Raw genomic sequence first — 24,376 nt, forward strand, 5'->3', positions numbered from 1 at the left:
TAACAGGTTAGAGTTACAGAGGAGGTCTAATGCTAGAATTATTGCGCTTGCTCTGGCGATCGCAGCTATACCTCACATGTGTGATTTAAACACCGTTTACACCTGCGGGTGCGACTTCCGTATGCGTTTTCTTTCCTGTGCGAGCTTGCAGTGACGGGAGTGGTTTGAAATTATTATTTTTTTTATTATTATTATTATTATTTTTTATTATTTATTTTACTTATTTTTATATTATTAAATTGTGTTTTTAGAAAAAAATTTGATCACTTTTATTGCTGTCACAAGGAATGTAAACATCCCTTTTGACAGTAATAGGTGGTGACAGGTACTCTTTATGGAGGTATCAGGGATCTAAAAGACCCCAAATACCTCCTTTGCACTTCAAAGTATTCAGATCACTGAAAACAGTGTATCTGAATATTGTATATTTTTAAAAATCCGGCACCATTGGCAGCCGGGTACACAGGAAGTGACGTTGTGACGTTTCTTCCGTGTTTATATCAATGATACTGGAACAAAGTAATTTTGGGCTTCATTCAGTCTGTCACTAGCAGCCAGAAGAGCCAGATCATTGATTGGCCCTTTCTTGCCACTGGGAGGCCTGGGAAGAGCGGCGGGAGGCGGTGGGAGGGGGGACATCTTTTAGCTACATCAGTTGTTATCCTCAGAAAGCTGATCGCTCGCAGCTGCGGGCATCATCCCGGTATAACCCCCGAAAGCCGAGTACACAGATCTGCGTATGCTCGGTGGGAATGGGATAAATCTTGCAAGCTATTCTAGAGCAACCTAAGACTGCAATCAGCATCAGGTATAAAGTAACCTGAAGTTACAATCTAGAATCAGGTGTGGTATAACAATTCCTGGGAAACAAAGTACCAATTCACAGCTGCTAAGCATTGATCACAATCCCATAATCTGTGAAAACATATATACAATAAACGAAAAAAAATGCAGCGCTGTGTGATATTGAAACTTATAAATGCATAAATAGTGCCATAAACAATGAAAACCAATATTGCTAAAAAATGTAACTATGAATATAAAAAAATATATTTTTGAGTAACAAACAAGCTCACAGTGAAAAAAATGTAGTGTTATTCCTTAAAGTGGAAGTAAACTCCCCTATCGTTTTCAGCCAAGGAAGCTGCCATCTTTGCCTCTGTTTAATCTTCAACTGCTATGGTGCTGCACATGTGATTCATTATGATACCAGCCATTGGATGGTTTGATAGTTTGGCTGAGAGCACAGCCAATGTGAAGTTAGCATTCCCAGCATTCCTTTTTTTTAACTGTTTAAATCCATGAGTTTACTTCCACTTTAATATCAAGTGTCCAAAAAAAAATAGAGAGAGATTTTTCTACCAATTTACATCAATCCACAGAGATAAAAGTGCAAATTGGGGTATTATAATTAATGTCCAAAAGGTGACTCTAGTGATGATAATCCTGATCAGAAGAGGGTGACTTCACACATGTGCCCCCCCCCCCACCCCTGTGAATGCACTCACCTCCAACAGTGTGACTGCACACTTACGTTTGGTCCACATAAGCAGTTGAACCACACCTGGGCTCTAAGTGAAATTGGCTCAGCAGGATTCCACAGGGAAATCCAAAAAAGTTGTCCCCAATTTAAAACAAGCTTGTACAAACAAGCATGATTCCGGGCTCGGATACATGCTTGCTTGTACAAGTTGCTGACACATATAAGTTTGGAAGTAATTTGGAGTAGGAATCCTATGCTTAATGCTTTTATAATTTGGTGTGCTGGAAGCACCTAAAATATGTGAGTTTTATGCTTTCTAAATACATTTTTAAACTAGTGATAATGCACTATCCAGCCTATTTCTTGTTTTAAATTGAGGTCAACTTCTCTGGATTTTCCTGTGGGATCCTGCTGAGCCAGTTTCACTTAGAGCCCAGGAGTGGTTCAACTGCTTATGTGGACCAAACTTAAGTGCGCGGTCACACTGTTGGAGCTGAGTGCATTCACAGGGGGGCACATGTGTGAAGTCACCCTCTTCTGATCAGGATTATCATCACTAGAGTCACCTTTTGGACAGTAATTATAATATCCCAATTTGCACTTTTATCTCTGTGGATTGATGTAAATTGGGAGAAAAAATCGCTTTTTTTTGGACACTTGATATTAAGGAATAACTACATTTTTTCACTGAGCTTGCTTGTTACACAAAAATATATTTTTTTATATTCATACTTTTTTAGCAATATTTATTTTCATAGTTTATGGCACTATTTATGCATTTGTAAGTTTCAGTATCACACGGCGCTGCATTTTTTATTTTTTTTGTATATATGTACTGATGCAGAATTTAGATTAAACAGACTTTACTGCAAACAATTGCTATAAAAATAATATATTGTTATAATCTATTCAGAAAAGAAGAAGAGCATGAATCTATATATATATATATATATATATATATATATATATATATACAGTGTATATGTATATATACACATACATTATATATACTTAACATATATTCACTGTGATTATTCCTTAAGGAAATTGAGAATGCTATTTCCCTTTTCTTATAAGAAATTAAGCTTTAATAATTAGTTAATATGTTTCCAATTATATGGTTCAGAGAGTGTGCTTTTAATACCTTCAGACCACAATGAACATTCATTTTTTGTTATTCTCAGTAGATGAAGTGAATGCCACAATCAGTGTAATTTTATTTTAATGTGTTAAATTAACCTTTCAGTGTAAAATTGTTTATAACCCTAGTGAAAACTTAGTGCATGGTTCATTGGTTTGTCAAAAATAAACATTAGCATTAGCTGTAACACTCACGGAAGACTCTAAAGCCCCATACACACTATCAGTTTTTCTGCTGAGTTTTTTCTTCAGATTTACCAAAACCATATAATATGAGGTCAAACCTTAGGAGTTTCAATTTATATGCAATCAGGCAGGCCCTTGCACTACGTGGCTTTGGAAAAACCTGAAGGAAAAACTCAGCAGAAAAATGGATAGTGTGTATAGGAGTTATATGTGTGTTTCTAATATTTAGCGGGTGGACCTTTAGAAAAAAAAGTATACTATGGGCTTTATTGAAGGACTGGCAAATCCTCATTTAGAAAATGGTAGCTCTATTCACTTGGAATGACTTCTGTGTGCAGATCAAAATAATAAGCATGGATTTGCTTTTCATCTGATTGGATAGTTACCCACTTAAGGTCTGCCCTATAGCAGTTTTACTGCTACAGGGCAGCACCTGTGCACTGGATCATGTAGTGATCTGCCACTTTCAATCAATCAATAAACACTTATTGGGATTTTTTTACAAAAAATATATAGCAGAATACATATTGGCCTAAATTTAAAAAGCTTTGCCCAATCAGGGCACCATGTAAGCTGGTTGTTAAGGAGGCCAGAAAGCCAGCCGCAGCATCCACATCAACTGATAAGTCATCAGCTGTCAATGGGTTTCCCCGCTGAATGCTGAACAATAAAAAAAAGGTGGCAGTTACAGAATAAAGAACAAAATGCACCCCCAGTCCATACCAGACCCTTGTTGCCATGTAAGCTGGTCTATAGATTTGGAGGGGAACCCCACACCAATTTTTTTCAAAAAAAAAAGTGTGGGGTCCCCCCCATAATACATACAACCCCTTTTCCATACATGTAGCCCAGCATGTCAGAAAAGGGGGGATGAGCGAGTCCCCCTCCTCCTGACCCATACCAGGCCAGATTCCCTCAACATCGGGGATGGGTGCTTTGGGGTACAGGGGGCTCTGTCCCTATGCCCAAAGCTCCTTGTTTGACAAGGGCCTCATCCCCACAACCATGCCCAGTGGTTGTGGGGCTCTGTGCAAGGAGGCGTTTTGGAAACTGGAATCCCCTTTAATAAGGGGGCCCCAGGATCCCCCCAGCTTGGGTACATAGTAACCCTGTCTATTCACAAAAATGTGTCAAAAAGTAATAAACATAAGAGACTAGTTTTTGGCAATGCCTTTAATAAAAAAGAAAATAAATTGTGTCCCTCGAAGTAAATCCATTGTCAATCATGCTGCCCACAGACCTGAAAAGAATTACACATGTTCCCACCTCCTGGGAGGTCTGGGAGGCCTCCCACCAACTGTCTGCTCTGTGCTTTGACATTGACTTATATAGGTAAGGGGTGGGACCACCTGGCCACATCACCTGATGGCCCCACCCCTTGTGACATCATATGCCCAGCATGCACCAGTCTGTGATGCAGAAAGGGGCGGTACCACCAGATGATGTGCCTAGGTGGCCCTGCCAACTTATCTATATAAGAAATGTCAAAGCGCAGAGTCATTTGGAGGCCTCCCTGGAAGTAGAGCATTTTGGAGTTTCAGCAGGTGGCATGATTGAAAAGGGATTTACATTGAAAGACATTATTTTTTAATAAAGGAATTGTCAAAAACTGTCTATTGTGTTTATTACTTTTTGACACTTTTTTGGTGAATGGATAGGGGTACTATGTACCTGATGCCCATTCACACAGGGGGACAGGATCTGGGGGCCCTCTTGTTAAAGGAGCTTCCCGATTCTAAAAAAGCGCCCCACCCGCAGACCCCCACAACCCCTGGGAAAAGTTGTGAAGATGAGGCCCTTGTCCCCATCAACATGGGGACAAGGTGCTTTGGGGTGAGCCCAAAGCACCCACACCCCCCATGTTGAGGGCACGTGGCCTGGTATGGTTCACAGGGGAGGGTGCTCCCTTGTCCCCCCTTTCATAACCTGCCAGGCTGCATGTCTGGATCTGGTGTGGATTTTGGGGGGGGCCCACGCCATTTTGTTTCTCTATTTTTTCAATAGCTGAGTGTCGGCAATTGTAACTGCGAGCCATTTTAAATGGGATTTTACTTGTTTTTTATCTTTAGAAATTACATTTTTGCTGCAGTATATTTTATGCATGCTACAGATGTGCCACTTTACAGGCACATTAAGATGATCCCACCCATGCACTATATTCAAAGGTATTTTTCATTTTTATTGTTGCACTTTAAGCATAATTAAAATCACTGCTCCTGAAAAAATGTTTGTTTTAAAAAAAAAGGAAATGTATGGATACATGTCCCCCAGGGCATTTTTGTTTTTCTAGTCTTGGATAGGGAAGCATTAGATGCCTTGTGAAATTTATGTTTGTGTTCCTGCTGGGGAGATTCAGCCCTCCTTTTGTTCTGATGCCCCTCATCACCCAAAGAAAAAAAGGAGGGAAGTCCTAAGTTTTAGAGCTATCATAAAAGCAAGCGATAAAAAACTTCCAACTGGGAATAGTGCTCTGGTGACAACTGTCTAAGATAGAAAATTTCTCTCACTTTCAGAAGATTTATTTTCACTTCCTATTACATCTCCAAGACAGGAAGTGAGAGGACACCTCCCTGACAGGACAAAGTCAGCAAAAAACAAACTCACAAATATGTTAGCCCTTTCCCACTCTATTCAGAATCAGACAACAAAGAAGAAGTTTTAGCTATACATACACAGATGAGCCATAACAACAACTAACATGGATTATCTTGTTACAATGGCATCTGAAAGTCAGTGGCCTACATTAGGAAGCAAGTATGCATGTTATCCCTCAAAAGTTGATGTGTCAAAAGCAGAAAAAATGGGCATCACAGTTTGCTGTGTATGAGGCTGCGTAGCCCATGCTGACCTGTGTCCACAGTCAAAAGCACACAATGGGCACATGAGATTCAGAACTGGACCATGGAGCAATGGAAGACAGTGTCTTGGTCTGATGAATCACATTTTCTTTACATCCTGTTGATGGCCAGGTGCATGTGTGTCCATTTCCTGAGAAAGAGATGGCACCAGGATGCAGTATAGGAAGAAAGCAACCTGGCAGAGACAGTGCGATCCTGATCAAGTATACCCCTTCATGGAAATGGTATTCCCTGATGGCGGTAGCCTTTTTTATATTTTATTTCTTTATTGAAATTTAAAAAAAATGACAAAGCAAATAATAAAATAAATGTATGCAATATCAACAGCATGTATAATGAGAGATTGGGATTGGGTATTGGGATTCAATGCATTACAACATGTCTAGTGCTTAATGAAGCAGGCATGTTATTATGTACAGGAATATTGTTACTGAGGATCCTAGGGGTTTATAGTAATAGAAAATAAAATTGCCAGGTGGTACCTGGCCTCCTCTAAAAGTGTATAATATATAGTATGTTAGTTGGACTATAGATGAGCAGAGGAGAAACAAGGTGATTATACACTAAGATTCTTAGGTGCTCATGAGAGACCTAATCTATTTTTATGAAGGGGATAAAGATCTATGGTCTTGCCACCAGGGGGACCATTACCTCCAAAAAAAGGCGCTCTTTGTAATGTGCTTTGGCAAAAGAAATTTTGTAGACCATAATTATTCATCATAGAAATTGTTGTTGCTAGGAGAGGGGGTTTTGTTTTTTCCCAGGATTTTGCTGTGGACAGTCTAGCTGCAATGAAAGTGTGAGTAATGAATGTTTGAAATTGACTGGGCCAATATTCAATGCCTACACCTAAAAGGGCCAGTTCTGGGTTGGGTGAACAGGCTATAACAGAGGATATAAGGGTAAATATTTCTGACCAAAAATTAGTTAGCTGCGGACAATGCCACCAAATATGCACTAAAGTTCCGCTCTGTCCACGGTGTCTACAGCAGAGTGGGGAGTTATCCGGGCAGATAACCTATGAGGAAAATAGTACCACTTGTGTACAGTAGTAATTTTTCAGTCAATTCCCAGTGTGATATGCATCTGGAAAATTGAATTGACCCAGAGATTTTGAATTTTAATTCTCGTTCCCAAAATTTCATAGTGGGTGTTTTACTTTGTGTCCTTGCTTTTTGGAGCAAGGCGTAGAAAGCAGATAGACTAAAGGTTTTTGGTAGTTGGTTGTCGAGATGTTGAAGAAGGTCTGCCACAATAGCGTTGTTGGTCCACTTCACTGTGGAAAGAATGTGATGAACTCTTAGATATTTGTAAAAGTCCATGTGACTTAGATGGTGGGTATGGCATATGTCCTAGAAGGATTTTAAAAGAGTATCCGAGAAGTGGTCACTAAGGTGTTGAATGCCACTTGAATTCCAAGAATTAAGGTTTAAGTCTGGTTATATCAGGTGAAGAGACATTAGTGGTATGTGCTGTAATGCAGAGTGGAGAGTACCTTTTGAATGTTGCACAACTGAGTTCCAAACTCTGGATGTGGCTATTAAGGTATCCATAGTACATATATTGCGATGCTGATCCAGGACGTAGAGGCCTAATATACGTTTAGGATCTGAACCCAGTACATGGGCCTCAATTTTTTTTCAAGGCAGTACAAGATGAGGGGCACCAGAGCTGTTTAGCCTGTGCTAGGATAGGTGCTTTATAGTATGATGTTTGATATTAGGTGCTTCCATACCCGAAGACTTTCTTGGTGCAGAAAGAGTGGAGGAGTGAATATGGGGTCTTTTCTTCCCCCATATGAAGGAGTTGATAATCTTTTAAATCGTGCAAAGATGAGATGAGAGAAATGGTAAAGGTAGTGTTCTAAACATGTATAACACATGAGGGAGTAAAAACATCTTACTTAGTGTTATACGGCCTGCCCAGGATGCAAAAGTGGACTTAAAGTTTTCATAAAGTTTGGTCAGCTTCATTAGTAGGTTGTTATAATTGTTCCGGAGGATTCTGGAGCTTGGTGACATCAGTTGGATACCTATGTACATAATAGAGGTTGGAGCCCACGAGAAAAGAGAACATTCTAAGATCTTCGATTTAGTGTGGTTATCTAGGCATATTGTAATCATATGAGATTTTGAGTGATTCATTTTATAGAGTGAGACCTTCTTGAAATGATCTAACTTATCTTAGAGGGGATTTTTTAATGATAGTAATACATAGTCGATGTGTAAGCCTATTTTGTTTTCTGTGTTTCCAATCTTGACTCCATATATCATTCAGTCAGATCGTATGGCTTGGGTTAGTGCCATTTGTGATTTGTAACAGTTTAGAAAGAAAGCCTGAGGATCAGACTCTAGCACTTGTGGCAGTGTATAAAGCTTGGATAGTTTATTTTATTCATCCTAGTATTCCAAATGTATCTAAAACCACTGATAGGTAGCCTCAGTGTACCATGTTGAACGCCTTCTCTGCATCTAAGGAGAGGTGCAGAGAAGGCATTTGACATTGCTCAGACCATTGTCCAAGAATCTTCTGGTGCCATCGGAGGCCTGTCTGCCCTTCACAAAGTCAATTTAAAAGAAAAGAGAAAATCTGCGCTACAGTGAAAAAAACAAACAAAATTTTTTTGTCATGCAGCAATTCAAAATATATACCAAAAAATGCTATATAGAAAGGACTTGAAAAAAAGAAATGGAACTGCGCAATCCTTAATGTTTAAATTAAGGTGTGAATAAACAATGAAGTGCATGTGTGCTCAATATTGTGCAGAGTATTAACATAAACCCCAACATAGAAAATGCATTAGTGACATATACCCATACAGTACAGGTAAGACCACATATAAAATAACACCAATTGTTGTAAATAAGCACTAATAAATCAATACAGAAATCTCAATGATACTAGTGCTTCAAAGGAATATGTGCAAAAAATGCTAAATGAAAATCAAAAATAAATAAAATAAAATAAAATAAAAATAATAAAAATAAAAAACTTGTTAAAAAGTTCAGGTAAGTGAGTTCAAAACAAACAAATGTCCACAGTGACTTGTCCAAAAATCCAAAACCGGTGTAGTCGTGAAGCAAAATTTAAAGTGCACCACCACCGTGTAGATAACAAATGGCTCCTTACCAGATGCCCCAGTAAGGAGTGCGTATCTTAAAGGTCAAGACAAGGTATGCATCAGACTCAGATCTTCGAAGGATAAGAGACCACTGGTGCCGGACTCAAACGAATTCCAACAAGAAGCAGATGTTCACCATAAGGAGGAAACAAACAATCCAAAATAGTGTAACACCGTTTATTAAAAAAAAGAACATAAAAAGGAGTGCACTTACAGAAGTAAATGGACACAGAGCATATCGTCAATGGAAAAGCGTCGGCCGATCGCAAACTCCAAACGGTATCCTTATTCAGTTGCAACTTCTAATGAGGCAGAAAGCGTGTCACGCCACCCAACGCGTTTCGTGAAAAGATCACGTCGTCCTGGGGTATGGGTGACACGCCAAGATGCCCCAAATATATATGCATACATATTAGCCCAAATCACCTCCTCCGTAGGACCACTCAGCCGCACTTCCGGGTGTAGACCGGAAGTGACGTGTGCGGGTCAATTGTAAACATTAAGAAAAGGGGACCTAAATACATCAAAAAATAAACAATAAAAATAATAACGGAGAACGACGTACATCCTCCTCGTGGGGCCGATATCCTAACTGTAAATATGCTGTGGAGCAGTCCGGACGGGCCTCGTTGTTACCGAGGTCCAACCAAGCCTCCATATCACCACCAATGGGATACGAGGTCAGGGGTCGGAGCGGCGGAAGTGACGCGCAACAGCGTCATCGCCCATCTCTCTATACTCAGCCGACAGCCTAGTACCGCCCCTCCCATGGCGTGATTGGATAGAAGCACCACATCTCCGCCCACCGCGGACATGTGAGCGCTTCAACACAGCCCGGTCTCGTTCTCATTGAACAAATAAGGCAACTGCGCACGCATGCGCAATGCCTTGATAGAGCCTCGTCTCGCTAATTGGACAGAGTGGCAGCGGAACAACCGCATACAAACCTGTCCGGCCAGAACTAAGCCCCATTCTCCACTGGGTGCACACAGCAGAGATGGGCATACAAAACTCCTCCCTCCACCGACAAACGGCAAAGGGGAGTGAAGGGAAAGGGGAGCTGCCGACCCTCTGATCAGTACGAACCCATCCCAGCCCTTAAACAGACAGGACCTCCAATGTCCATAAATTCGAGCCCCCATGGCAAAGGACAGAAACAAGGGGGAGGAGGGGACTTGTTCCAATATCAATAACAGTAACAACAAATCAAATGTCATCCCCAAAAAAACATATAGGACATGAATATGGTGATCTCAAATCCATATACACGTTCCCCAAAGTATGCTAATTACAGTCTAAATAGTGAACAAAATGGGGGAACATTCGTACACCCCACACTGGGTAACTTATACACAAGTTTTTTGGTCACATAAAAAATATATAAAGATGCATATATCAAAAATGAAATAAAAGTGAATTAAAATGGCATGAAGCCAAAGATAAAATAAATAAAAAAAATATAAAACACTGTGTAGAAAAAAATGCTTGGTTGTGATGCACATTATGCGTTATTTATAAACGCATTCACGTCAGTGTCGATATTCATACCAAAGGGTGCGTAAGTTTTCAACTTATATATCCAAAACATTTCTAACCGTGAGATCTCCCTCACCAAAGCTCCGCCCCTCCAGTGCGGTTTATACTTATCGATCCCCATATACAGTGTATTGGATGGATCTCTACAGTGTTTTTCATCATAGTGCCTTGATAAGGGGTGCTTATCAAAGCCACGTTTGATGTTGGCAATGTGCTCATTCAGTCTAACTTTCAGAGCTCTCTTAGTTCTCCCTATGTACTGAAGTCCACAGGGACATTGAATGAGATATACAACCGCTTGAGAGGAGCAGGTGATGAACGGCTCAACTGTATATCTCCTCTGGGTATTGGTGGAGACAAAATCAGGAATCTTGGAGTTTTTATTAACGTTGTAGGAGCAGACTTGGCAGTTCTTGCACCTCTAAAACCCTTTAAGGTTCTGGAAGAAACATCTATTCTCAACCGGGGGATTCTGTACACTGGGGGCAATCCTATTTCCCAATGTGGAGGCCCCTTTGAAAATGACCCTAGGGACTTCAGGTAGAACAGTCCCAAGAATTTGATCCCCTGTCAAGATATGCCAATGTCTACGGATCAATTGTTTGACCTTCCGATGTTGCATCGAGAAAGTAGTGACAAAAGGAAGGGACACCTGATGCTTATCCCTATTTCCCCCCCCCTCTGTTAGCAAACTCGATCTCTCTCTATTTCTTGCTTTGAGGTATGCCTCAGATAATAGGTCCGCTGCATAACCCTTATCACGGAACCGTTGAGACAAGATCCTAGCTTGTTCATCAAACATAGAGATATCCGTACAATTCCTCCTAAGGCGTAGGTATTGCCCCAAAGGGACCGATTTCAACCAGGAGTCCAGATGGCAGCTGCCCAAAGGTATATAAGAGTTCCTATCTGTGAGCTTGAAGTAGGTGGAGGTGATAAAATTATCTTTATCCACTCTGATGTTTAGATCCAGGAAATTCACCCCTTCCTGGCTGGCTTCATAGTTGAATTTAATACCTCGGGTGTTATTGTTCAACTCCTCCATATATCCCCGAAGGTCCTGCTCATCGCCATCCCATAGGAGGAGGACGTCGTCGATGTATCGTGCCCAAAGCACTATCTCCGACCTCCTAGGGGCATCGACCACGTCCTCCTCCCACTTGGCCATGAACAGATTAGCGAGACTGGGGGCATACTTGGCCCCCATGGCAACTCCTTTGTCCTGACGGAAAAACTGGTTGTCAAACCAGAAATAATTGTGCCTAGCAGCGAATTCTAAAAGCTCCAAAATAAAATCAATCTGAATCTGAGTCAGATTGGAATCTCGTTCCAAATAATATCTAACGGCTTCGAAACCCAGGTCGTGAGGGATAATAGTGTATAAAGATGTGACATCTGCCGTCACAAGCCACAAGCCCTGTTTCGGTTTGATAGTGTCCAATATATTGAGGACGTGTTTGGTATCTCTCACATACGATGGGATCATTCGCACGAGAGGTTGGAGGAAAAAATCTATATACTTGCCCACCCTGGACGTCACTGAGTCAATACCACTGACTATTGGGCGTCCAGGGGGGCAAGTAGTGCTCTTATGCAATTTAGGGAGGTAGTAAATGACTGGTGTCCTCGGAGCAATGGGTACTAGAAAAGATTTCTCTTTCTCCGTAAGAATCCCTTTACGGAGACCCTCCTCGACTATTCCTGTTAGTACTTTTTTGTATTTGGTCACTGGATCCCTATTGAGTACACTATAGGTCTCCCTATCATCAGTGATCCGATGTAGTTCTTTCAAATAGTCGCTTCTATCTAGGACAGCAATCCCTCCCCCCTTGTCGGCAGGTCTAATAACAAGGGACTTGTTTTTACAAAGGCTATCCAAACCCTTTTGTAAATCACCCTCCAATTTGTATTTCTTCACCTCCATCTTTTCAAGATCCTTCAGCACCATGTCCTTAAAAACTTTGATGTTGGGTGCCAGTGTCCCAGGAGGATTAAAGAGTGAAGCATTGGCAAGGCCAGAGTGCTGAAAGGTTGAACTGGGCCCATTCGTCTCTCGAATGGGGTTACCCAACATGTACCTTTTAATATTGAGACTTCGTACAAATTTGTGCACAACCATGTAGGTCTGAAATTTGCTAATAATCCTGGGAGGAGCAAATTTCAGACCTTTATCCAGGAGCCGTTTTTCGGAGTCAGAGAGAGCCTGCGTGCTAAGGTTGAAGATGCCCTCACCTAGGGCCTTCTTCGCTTTAGTTGATTGTGCACGCCTCCCCCCTCTGACTCCCCTCTTGGTTCTATAGGTCTTTTTAGGCCTCTGTTGTCCCTGGGAAAATCCCACCCGCAATTATTCCTAGGGTCATGATTGAACTGGGAGGGTGTAGATCCTATATCGTGCTGCACGTCACGAGGTCTGTTGGAAAAAGAAGCTTGTTGGAAATGGTCTTCATTTATTCTCCCTCTAACGGGGGCTTCGAAATCGGACAGTGGAAAGAACCGATTCCGAGTCGGGACCTCATAAGACAGGTTTCTACCATCGGAGTAAACCGATCTCTCCCGGTCAAAACCTTGGGTGGGACCCCAAGAACCATAATTGTCTGGTCTCTGACCGTTGGAATACACCGGTCTCTCCCGGTTGGAGCCTTGGATGGAACCCCAAGTGCCATGATTACCTGGTCTCTGAAAGTTCCTCTGATAAGGACCCTTACGATGATCCCATCGTATGTGAGAGATACCAAACACGTCCTCAATATATTGGACACTATCAAACCGAAACAGGGCTTGTGGCTTGTGACGGCAGATGTCACATCTTTATACACTATTATCCCTCACGACCTGGGTTTCGAAGCCGTTAGATATTATTTGGAACGAGATTCCAATCTGACTCAGATTCAGATTGATTTTATTTTGGAGCTTTTAGAATTCGCTGCTAGGCACAATTATTTCTGGTTTGACAACCAGTTTTTCCGTCAGGACAAAGGAGTTGCCATGGGGGCCAAGTATGCCCCCAGTCTCGCTAATCTGTTCATGGCCAAGTGGGAGGAGGACGTGGTCGATGCCCCTAGGAGGTCGGAGATAGTGCTTTGGGCACGATACATCGACGACGTCCTCCTCCTATGGGATGGCGATGAGCAGGACCTTCGGGGATATATGGAGGAGTTGAACAATAACACCCGAGGTATTAAATTCAACTATGAAGCCAGCCAGGAAGGGGTGAATTTCCTGGATCTAAACATCAGAGTGGATAAAGATAATTTTATCACCTCCACCTACTTCAAGCTCACAGATAGGAACTCTTATATACCTTTGGGCAGCTGCCATCTGGACTCCTGGTTGAAATCGGTCCCTTTGGGGCAATACCTACGCCTTAGGAGGAATTGTACGGATATCTCTATGTTTGATGAACAAGCTAGGATCTTGTCTCAACGGTTCCGTGATAAGGGTTATGCAGCGGACCTATTATCTGAGGCATACCTCAAAGCAAGAAATAGAGAGAGATCGAGTTTGCTAACAGAGGGGGGGGGAAATAGGGATAAGCATCAGGTGTCCCTTCCTTTTGTCACTACTTTCTCGATGCAACATCGGAAGGTCAAACAATTGATCCGTAGACATTGGCATATCTTGACAGGGGATCAAATTCTTGGGACTGTTCTACCTGAAGTCCCTAGGGTCATTTTCAAAGGGGCCTCCACATTGGGAAATAGGATTGCCCCCAGTGTACAGAATCCCCCGGTTGAGAATAGATGTTTCTTCCAGAACCTTAAAGGGTTTTACAGGTGCAAGAACTGCCAAGTCTGCTCCTACAACGTTAATAAAAACTCCAAGATTCCTGATTTTGTCTCCACCAATACCCAGAGGAGATATACAGTTGAGCCGTTCATCACCTGCTCCTCTCAAGCGGTTGTATATCTCATTCAATGTCCCTGTGGACTTCAGTACATAGGGAGAACTAAGAGAGCTCTGAAAGTTAGACTGAATGAGCACATTGCCAACATCAAACGTGGCTTTGATAAGCACCCCTTATCAAGGCACTATGATGAAAAACACTGTAGAGATCCATCCAATACACTGTATATGGGGATCGATAAGTATAAACCGCACTGGAGGGGCGGAGCTTTGGTGAGGGAGATCTCACGGTTAGAAATGTTTTGGATATATAAGTTGAAAACTTACGCACCCTTTGGTATGAATATCGACACTGACGTGAATGCGTTTATAAATAACGCATAATGTGCATCACAACCAAGCATTTTTTTCTACACAGTGTTTTATATTTTTTTTATTTATTTTATCTTTGGCTTCATGCCATTTTAATTCACTTTTATTTCATTTTTGATATATGCATCTTTATATATTTTTTATGTGACCAAAAAACTTGTGTATAAGTTACCCAGTGTGGGGTGTACGAATGTTCCCCCATTTTGTTCACTATTTAGACTGTAATTAGCATACTTTGGGGAACGTGTATATGGATTTGAGATCACCATATTCATGTCCTATATGTTTTTTTGGGGATGACATTTGATTTGTTGTTACTGTTATTGATATTGGAACAAGTCCCCTCCTCCCCCTTGTTTCTGTCCTTTGCCATGGGGGCTCGAATTTATGGACATTGGAGGTCCTGTCCGTTTAAGGGCTGGGATGGGTTCGTACTGATCAGAGGGTCGGCAGCTCCCCTTTCCCTTCACTCCCCTTTGCCGTTTGTCGGTGGAGGGAGGAGTTTTGTATGCCCATCTCTGCTGTGTGCACCCAGTGGAGAATGGGGCTTAGTTCTGGCCGGACAGGTTTGTATGCGGTTGTTCCGCTGCCACTCTGTCCAATTAGCGAGACGAGGCTCTATCAAGGCATTGCGCATGCGTGCGCAGTTGCCTTATTTGTTCAATGAGAACGAGACCGGGCTGTGTTGAAGCGCTCACATGTCCGCGGTGGGCGGAGATGTGGTGCTTCTATCCAATCACGCCATGGGAGGGGCGGTACTAGGCTGTCGGCTGAGTATAGAGAGATGGGCGATGACGCTGTTGCGCGTCACTTCCGCCGCTCCGACCCCTGACCTCGTATCCCATTGGTGGTGATATGGAGGCTTGGTTGGACCTCGGTAACAACGAGGCCCGTCCGGACTGCTCCACAGCATATTTACAGTTAGGATATCGGCCCCACGAGGAGGATGTACGTCGTTCTCCGTTATTATTTTTATTGTTTATTTTTTGATGTATTTAGGTCCCCTTTTCTTAATGTTTACAATTGACCCGCACACGTCACTTCCGGTCTACACCCGGAAGTGCGGCTGAGTGGTCCTACGGAGGAGGTGATTTGGGCTAATATGTATGCATATATATTTGGGGCATCTTGGCGTGTCACCCATACCCCAGGACGACGTGATCTTTTCACAAAACGCGTTGGGTGGCGTGACACGCTTTCTGCCTCATTAGAAGTTGCAACTGAATAAGGATACCGTTTGGAGTTTGCGATCGGCCGACGCTTTTCCATTGACGATATGCTCTGTGTCCATTTACTTCTGTAAGTGCACTCCTTTTTATGTTATTTTTTTTAATAAACGGTGTTACACTATTTTGGATTGTTTGTTTCCTCCTTATGGTGAACATCTGCTTCTTGTTGGAATTCGTTTGAGTCCGGCACCAGTGGTCTCTTATCCTTCGAAGATCTGAGTCTGATGCATACCTTGTCTTGACCTTTAAGATACGCACTCCTTACTGGGGCATCTGGTAAGGAGCCATTTGTTATCTACACGGTGGTGGTGCACTTTAAATTTTGCTTCACGACTACACCGGTTTTGGATTTTTGGACAAGTCACTGTGGACATTTGTTTGTTTTGAACTCACTTACCTGAACTTTTTAACAAGTTTTTTATTTTTATTATTTTTATTTTATTTTATTTTATTTATTTTTGATTTTCATTTAGCATTTTTTGCACATATTCCTTTGAAGCACTAGTATCATTGAGATTTCTGTATTGATTTATTAGTGCTTATTTACAACAATTGGTGTTATTTTATATGTGGTCTTACCTGTACTGTATGGGTATATGTCACTAATGCATTTTCTATGTTGGGGTTTATGTTAATACTCTGCACAATATTGAGCACACATGCACTTCATTGTTTATTCACACCTTAATTTAAACATTAAGGATTGCGCAGTTCCATTTCTTTTTTTCAAGTCCTTCACAAAGTCAACTTGGTCATTATGAACTAGAAGAGGGATAAGGGTGGCAAGCCAAATAGCTAGAAGCTTGGCATATATTTTGGTATCTGAGTTTAAAACGAGATGGGGAGATAACTGGCTGGGTCATCTTGTTTTTTCCAGGTTTGGGGATAGTGACGATAAGTGTGAGAGATTCTGGATGGAAGTTTCCCATGTCAGCAGCTTGATTGTACATTTTGTTCAGTTGAGGTGTGAGGGTGTTATGGAATATTTTGTAATATTCATTACTAAAGCTGTCTGGGCCTGGGTATTTATTGAGTTGAAGGTTTTACTTCTAGATCGGTAAATTGTGTAGATATTTCCGCTAGTTGTGCTGAAGTGACGTTTGGTAGGGGGATAGATTGTAGGAAGTGAGATGTGGATTCTGGAGACAGAGGAGTCTTTGTATCATGGTCCTTAAGGTTATATAATTTGGAGTACTATTCACTAAATTGGTCTGCAATATGGTTTGGGTTCATTATTTTTTTGCTTGATTTGTTGGTAAGAAAGGAAATTTTGGACTTTATTCATTGGTTTTTATGTTATTTAGCTAGGAGAACTCCAGCTCTATTCTAAACCCTCGGAGTATGTAGCTAAACTGAGACTTTGAATGAAATAGTCAAATACTTTTTGGAGATGTTCTTTAGGTTGGGAGTGTAAGGAGCATAGCTGGGTCATGATTGTGGCAGAAGGGGGAGATTTGTGTTGTTGCTCGAGAAGGGAAGTGGCTAATTGTCGCTATGCGTTTCTTTTTCTCGTGGGCACCAATTTTGTTTTGAAGAAGGCTTCAATATCAGAGGCGATCTGTTCCTTGTAGGTAGTATTGTTGAAAATAGAGGTATTTAATCTCCAGACTGTCTGAATTGCGGGGAGTGCTGGATACTAAGTCCAATGTTATCGGGGCATGATCCGTCCAGGAGATCATGAAAATTTGAATCTTAGCTACCCACTGGAGGACATATTTGTCTGCAAGGAATAGATCTAGCCTTAAGTAAGCCTTCCGAGCAGCGGAGTAGAATGTATAATCTTTTTCTGAATCATGGAAACAGTGCCATACATCAAAAAAAATCTTCCGACTTGGAAAGCAATGCAAGAGAACTTTTCCAGGCAGGGTAGAAAGAGTCCAATGAGGGGGTCCACTATTTCATTAAAGTCTCCACATATAAGGAGATTTTTGTCTTTGTATGTGAGAATTGTATTCACAATGCTAGAATATAATTTATTTTTATGTGTATTGGGGGCATATAAGTTGACAATAGTAAGGTGTTGGTTATCAATAATAGCAGATAGAATAATGAATCTACCATTAGAGTCTGATTCCGTCTGCAAGAATTGGAAGGACAAGGTGTTACGTATGGCTATCATGACCCCTTTATGTTTTCTGTCAGCATTGGCAAAGAAATGATGTGAGAAGGACTTAATGTGGCAATTGGGGGGTTTGGCATTAAGAAAGTGTGTTTCTTGAACACAAAGTAAGGTATATCACTTTTTTGCAGTACAACTTCCTTCCAGAGCATAGCTCTTTTTTTGGGACTGTTGAGCCCCTTAGCCTTTATAGATGTGATCTTAATCGGCATGGTAGAGGCCTGCGTTGAAGTAGGTAGGCATGCTGTAACCAGGATTCACTACAAACAAGAGATATATGATTTGAGCTTAGATATCATCATATATATACTCCTGTAAGTTAAGGAGGAGTGAGTGTTGATAAACATGCATTTTAGAACATGGGTTGCAATGAAAGGTACTTTACTGTAAAACTTAAAAACAAACCACAAAATAAAGAAAACATGTAGAACTGAAATTTGCCTGGATGTGCATAGCACACAACTCGTTTGAGGTGCAGACATAAAACAGAAAAAGGTGCCATGTTGTACGAGGGGATCAGACTTGACAAATTAACTACCCCGCTATGAGTACGGACATGGATAGTGAAGGATACTCATTCGAGAGTGTATGGATGGTATAAAGTTAGTCAGGTTCAGCATACTGTGTCCCAGGTAGATGGAATTTTGAATGGAGAGTTGTTCCCCGGATTTGGAGGGAGAGAAATAGGCACCATATCCCAGTTATGTAGCTGTTTAAATCCATCCTTAGGAGTGAGGACAGAGACTGATTTGCCTTGAAAAGTGACCAGGAGCTTGAATGGTTAATGCTATTTTCCCTGAGGCTCTTGGTGATTTCCCTTCTTTTTCAAGCTGTGAAAGCCTAGATGTCTGTGAAGAGGGAGACTTGAGTATATGTATCCGGAGTGATTTCATGGAGCTAGAAGCTGACTTTATGGAAGCTTTGATGTGAAAAAAAATTAACTCTGGTTAACACATCTCTAGGGACAGAAGAAGGGAGATTTTTAGGCTTAAAAATTCTATGCGCTGGATCGATGATGAAATCTTGTGGATTATGTTGTGGAAGCAATTTCATGAAGAGCTGCTGAATGTAAGGTATCGGATCGCTATTGGGAATCAGTTTAGGGATCCCTCTGAACTTAATATTATTTCTTCTTGATCTGTCCTCAAGGTCAGCCATTTTATTTTTAATCTGCTGGATTTCCTCTTCTTGCTCCATGTGGGCATCCACTAGCTCATTTGTAGTTGTACATTCAGACATCTGCTGTTCTAGCTGAGCTGTGCATTCACGCAGGTGATCCACTTGGGATTGTATTTGCAGTACAGAGTTATGAATATCTCTCTGTAGATCCCACTTTAGTGAGAGTAGTGTGATTTTCAGTGAGTGCACTTCTGCAGTGAGGGTTGTCTGAGGTAGGAAGTGCAGCCAATGTGTCTGTGTCCCCAGCTGTTCTGTCCTTCCCCGCACATGTTTCCCAATGCTGTTGTTTTTTACTTACATGCCATTTCACTTTAGGGGAGCCAGAGGGAGAAGGAGCTGAGCACTTGGATACAGCAGGCTGAGGAGGAACAGCGCTGTTCCCTGAGCAGTGATCTGGCACCATCTTGCCTGCCCCCTGTCTGAATCTGGGATATAAGTCTGTAAGTCTTCTGGGGCTGTGCTGCTTGTTTTTTTGTGGGACATGGTGCGTTCTGTCCCAGGGCACAGGTGTAGCAAATGGCAGTAGTTGCAGCTGTTAGTTGCTTCTTTCCTCCCAGCTGTGACAGAGCACTGTCTTTAAGCGCCATATTGGGCAGCAGCCAAACCACAACCGTCCTCGTAAGTGGCCTCTTTTAGCAGGATAATGTGCCCTGCCACACTGCAAAATTCAAGAATGGTTTAAGTAACACGGCAAAAAATTATGAGGTCTTGTCTTGGCCTCCAAATGCTCCAGATCTCAATCCAATTTAGCATCTGTGGGATGTGCTGGAAAAACAAATCCAATCCATAAAGTTCCACACTGGCAACTTACAGGATTTAAAGGATCTGTTATGAGGACTTGGTGGCAGATACCACAGCATACTTTCAGAGGTCTAATGGCATCCATGCTGTGATGGATCAGGGCTGTTTTAGAAGCAAAATAGGCTGAGTGGAGCAAAAGGGACACCTACTCTATATTAGGTGGTTTATCATAATAAGTTAGCTGATTGATGTACATTTTAATATTAAAATGTCAGTTACCTCAAACCAATATTTCATCTTAAAATACCTGGCAGTTTTTTGTATATCTCTCAGGGATTTAATTGGTGAAATCCCTGTCCTCGTCATGTCCACCTGCTGTTGCCATCACTATGAGCTCCCACTCTGATTGCAGGAGTTTTTTATTTATTTTAGAATATAGAAAATGCAACAGGAGGTATTAGGACATGAAAAGTTGGATGGGAACACCAAAATATTATCAGGTGGGCAGGAACAGAACCCTAAATTATGGTAGGGAGATCTTACTGTTGGCATAATAAATTTATATACAAAGCTTGCGACTGACTTAACCCCCAGTGCTCCACAAATAACTGAAACATCCATTTTGGGATTAACTGGCCTTTAGATGTAATGAGCATCCATCACAGTGGTAATATCAAGTTGAAATAAAAAACTATAAAGCTGTAAGTGTAATAATTTATAAAAAGGTGCAAACTGCAGAAGACAAAACAAAGATGGACATAACCTACAATTACTTGTTTAATTTCTCTTAGCATATACACATAGTGTAGTGTAGCCATTCAATCTTTTGGGATTGATTTTCTAAAGGCTAGTCCATAATCTTCACATATCAAAGTGAAGATGTGTTTATCTTGACTACTCAGTCAGTAGCAGGGCAATAAAAAAGCAACATAAGTTTGCCTTTAAAATGATTGGGAGATTGAAGTGAACACTTCACTTTATTCATTTTACTAAGTGAACATTCTCAACACATTTAGTAAATCGACCCCATTTAATCAAATATTTTACAAATTACATATAACTATAATGTATCCCTTTCTCTCAAACAAAGTTGCCACTGACAAAAACAAAACTCTGTAAATACAAGGAACTCCTGTTTTCTTTATATCAACTTCCTTGTAAGATATAACAGATTAGTCATTCTATAACTGATTCACTATCCCAGCAGTACAAACACAAGTGCATATGCTGCTTGCTGGAGACTAAACTAAAGCTGTTTGCAGCTAACTGCTTTGATAAGATTGAGATGTATTAACAGAGAAATGGATAATTTCTTAAATAAGTGACCTGCAAGATTGAACTGTCTCTGCATGTCATTTGATTACCATGCAGCAGGCTTGCCGGGGTATCTTGTCTTTCTATGACACTTTTGAAACAAACATCTGCACAAGGTCATTCCTACTAAATAAAAACTTGTTCGTAACTGCAAACATTATACAATTAGCCATCAAAGTGTCAGCGTTTCAAAGAGGTGACAAGTATACACCTGGTGGAAAAAAGTGACTTGCTGGGAAGATTGTCACTACTTTTGTACTTTTATCAGTAATCAGGGGAGGGCTGGGCCAGGGGGCAGGGATGCAATTGCCCCCTGGGCTGCTCTGATATGCGGTGGCAAAGGCTGCTTTGTCGTCAGCTCAAAACCGCAACATGCACAGTTCTTGAGCTGGCCCAGTCCAGTACTGTGAGCCAGCGATGTCTTCATGTCAGGGCTGACAGTCTGTGTTACACAGCACAGCCCCACCCAGCCCCTCCCTACTCCACACCATTGGCTGGCAGAGGCTGGACCTGCTCTCTGCTCAATCTGAGCAGTTGGCTGGAATCCAGTGAGGCTCCTGGGAGGCTGGGACCATCCAAGTAAGTGAGCTCCTCCTCTCTCCTCCTCTCTGCAGCCAAATAATTTTTTTTCTAGCAGCCTGTGCCAGTACCTTGCCCTCCTAGGGCTAGGTGGTATGATGAGGGCTCTCACTGACATGCTGCAGTTTGGCTGCAGTGCTGGTGTACTGGCAGTCATCCTGCATGTTGCCCCTGGGACATAGAGGATGCACATTTTTACTGCATGTTCTGAAAGTGCACAAAACGTCCTGCATGCTGCATGTTTGGTGTACTTTCAGAACATGCAGCAACAATGAGTAACCTAAAAGAAGTCTGAGGGGGTGTGACATCCGCCAGTACACCCGAACTGCAGCCAAACCGCAGCACACCAGTGTGAGCCTAAATGCTTGTATTCACTTGCAGCAGCCACTGCCACTCCTCTGAAAAGTGATCCATGCTCAGGTCACTTTTCAGAGGCATTTGACAGGCAGTGAATAGTTGATATCACATTTCATCCCTGCCTGCTTTAACCCCCCTAAATGCCAATCCCTGCAGGTAATGACACAGTTCACTTTGAACTCCACCTTATTTCCATTACTCTCTGTAGGTATTAGATGTGGTCTCACCTTTTTGTTTGCACATCTAATACCAAAGGGTACTTTCACACTGGGGCGATGTGGGTGGTAGTGGTACAGTGCTGCTTGTTTTAGTGGCGCTTTATCATTGTTTTAGTGGCGCTAGCGGGGCACTTTTAACCCCCACTAGTGGCCAAAGAAAGTGTTAAAAATGGCCGTGTTGCATTCATTTCAATGGGCTGGGCACCTCTCCCAAACCACTCCAATAATGCTGCTTGCTGGACTTTTCAGAATATCCTCCAAGCGCACTGCCCCAGTGGGAAACCTGGGGTGGCATAAGAAGCGCTTTACAGGTGCTATTTTTTAGCACGAAAACGCCTGTACAGCGCCTTCAGTGTTAAAGGACCCTAAAGAGAGTTCTGGAAATAAGGTGGAGTTCAAAGTGAATTTCTACACCTAAGTGGAGCCCCCCTTTCAGAAGATTTGAGGATATTATTAAACCCAGAGACCGGTGGACTTAGGCCACAATAGACAGATTGAAATTCTGCCGGTTCAGCAGACATTTCAATCTATCTCTGTGCAGACTGGTTGTACAGAATTTGACTCCATCAACTGACAGTACAACCAGCGTGTCTTTATGTTTTTTAGCGATCAGTGCTGGCTGCTATAGCTGCCAGCAGTGATCACTGTATTCTGATGGCTTGGAAACTTTCACCTCAGAGCACACACCGACACACGGCTCTTACGGAAGCTTGGTAATTCAAATTCTGGGCTTCCCTAACATTACAGCCCTGTGGGGCTGTGACCAAGTCTGGGCAAGAGCTGGGATATGACATTACTTACCTCATATCCCTGCCACTCCTAAACCTGCTCCACTGCAGCATCAGGCCCACAATGCCCTTAATCTGGCCTGTGCTCCGGCATGCACCTGCATGTGCATTTCTTACTATCCGCAATTGAGACAGGAGGAACCTGCACCCTGGTGAATCTGGTGTTCATGCCGGGGAGACAGCAGGACTTGCGTGTTTAGCCTGCTGCGTTCACTGTGACTCTCAGCTACTCTGCTTGCTTAGCTTGCCCAGTGGTGTGCATTGACTCACCAGAGAAGCTCCGGACTCCACAGGTAGTGCTTAGTGTGGTGGCAGTGACAGCACAGTCTTTAGTCTTCATCTTCCTGCAGTCTCATTGGTCTGTGTACTGGGTGTGGGGAAGGGGCCAGCTCTTTTACTCAGTCTCTCTGGGGGCAATCATGCAGTCTCTTTCTGAGAGACTGCTCCATTCTCTGAGAGACTGCTCCACTTCACACTGCCTGTACAGAGACTGACTGCTTCACAGTGGCTGCACAGAAAGTGACTGCTCTCTCTGTGCAGGCAGTGTGAAGCGAGGTCTGTGCAGGCAGTGTGAAGCGGGGTCTCTCTCTGTGGAGGCAGTGTGAAGCGGGGTCTCTCTCTGTGGAGGCAGTGTGAAGTGGGGTTTCTCTCTGTGGAGGCAGTGTGAAGTGGGGTCTCTCTCTGTGGAGGCAGTGTGAAGCAGTCTCTCTCTGTGCAGGCAGTGTCAAGCAGTCTCTCTCTCTTTGGGGCAATGTGGAGCAGTCTCCCTCTCTCTCTCTGTATGGGAAATGTGGTGTAGATGGGTGGTGAGCTGATTCAGTGGTTCAATGGGCCACTTGACTGGTCTTGCCCCCCAGGCCTAAGGCTGCCAGCCCCCCCCTGTCAGTAATTGGGGGCTAAGGCTTGCCTTTAAAAGTGGCCCATACCTTTGTGAGACAAACTTTTAGACTGCTGTGGAGACTTACTTTATTGCAGTATTCAACAGATTCAGTACCAATAATTCCAGAAAGCAGTGAAAGGTGATTAAGTCATGGTTTGTAATCATATTACACTGTAAAAAATAGCAGTTTCCTGTCTCTTAGCAGAAAGGAAAGGACAACTGGTGTCAATGCATATCAAAAGCCAAAACTGATTATTATTATTATTATTATTATTATTATTATTATTATTATTATTATTATTATTATTATTATTATTATTATTACTTTTATTTATTTTTTATAGAGTTGGAAAATAGCTAAAATCACAGGCGGGTTTTTATTGCTGTCTGTTTCTCCATTAGGGAGATTTATCCTCTCCACTTGTCACCAAGA

General features: G+C 42.2%; 1 protein-coding gene across 1 annotated transcript in view; it reads right to left on the bottom strand.

Moving 5' to 3' along the window:
* CSMD3 (CUB and Sushi multiple domains 3) overlaps window positions 1–24,376 on the bottom strand; it is a 1,166,690-nt gene that overhangs the window by 761,962 nt on the left and 380,352 nt on the right. The gene's annotated exons all lie outside the window — the stretch shown is intronic.

Source organism: Lithobates pipiens, unplaced genomic scaffold, assembly GCF_037356315.1.
Source record: "Lithobates pipiens isolate NorthernLeopardFrog02 unplaced genomic scaffold, aLitPip1_a1.2 Scaffold_19, whole genome shotgun sequence".
Classification (NCBI taxonomy): Eukaryota; Metazoa; Chordata; class Amphibia; order Anura; family Ranidae; genus Lithobates; species Lithobates pipiens.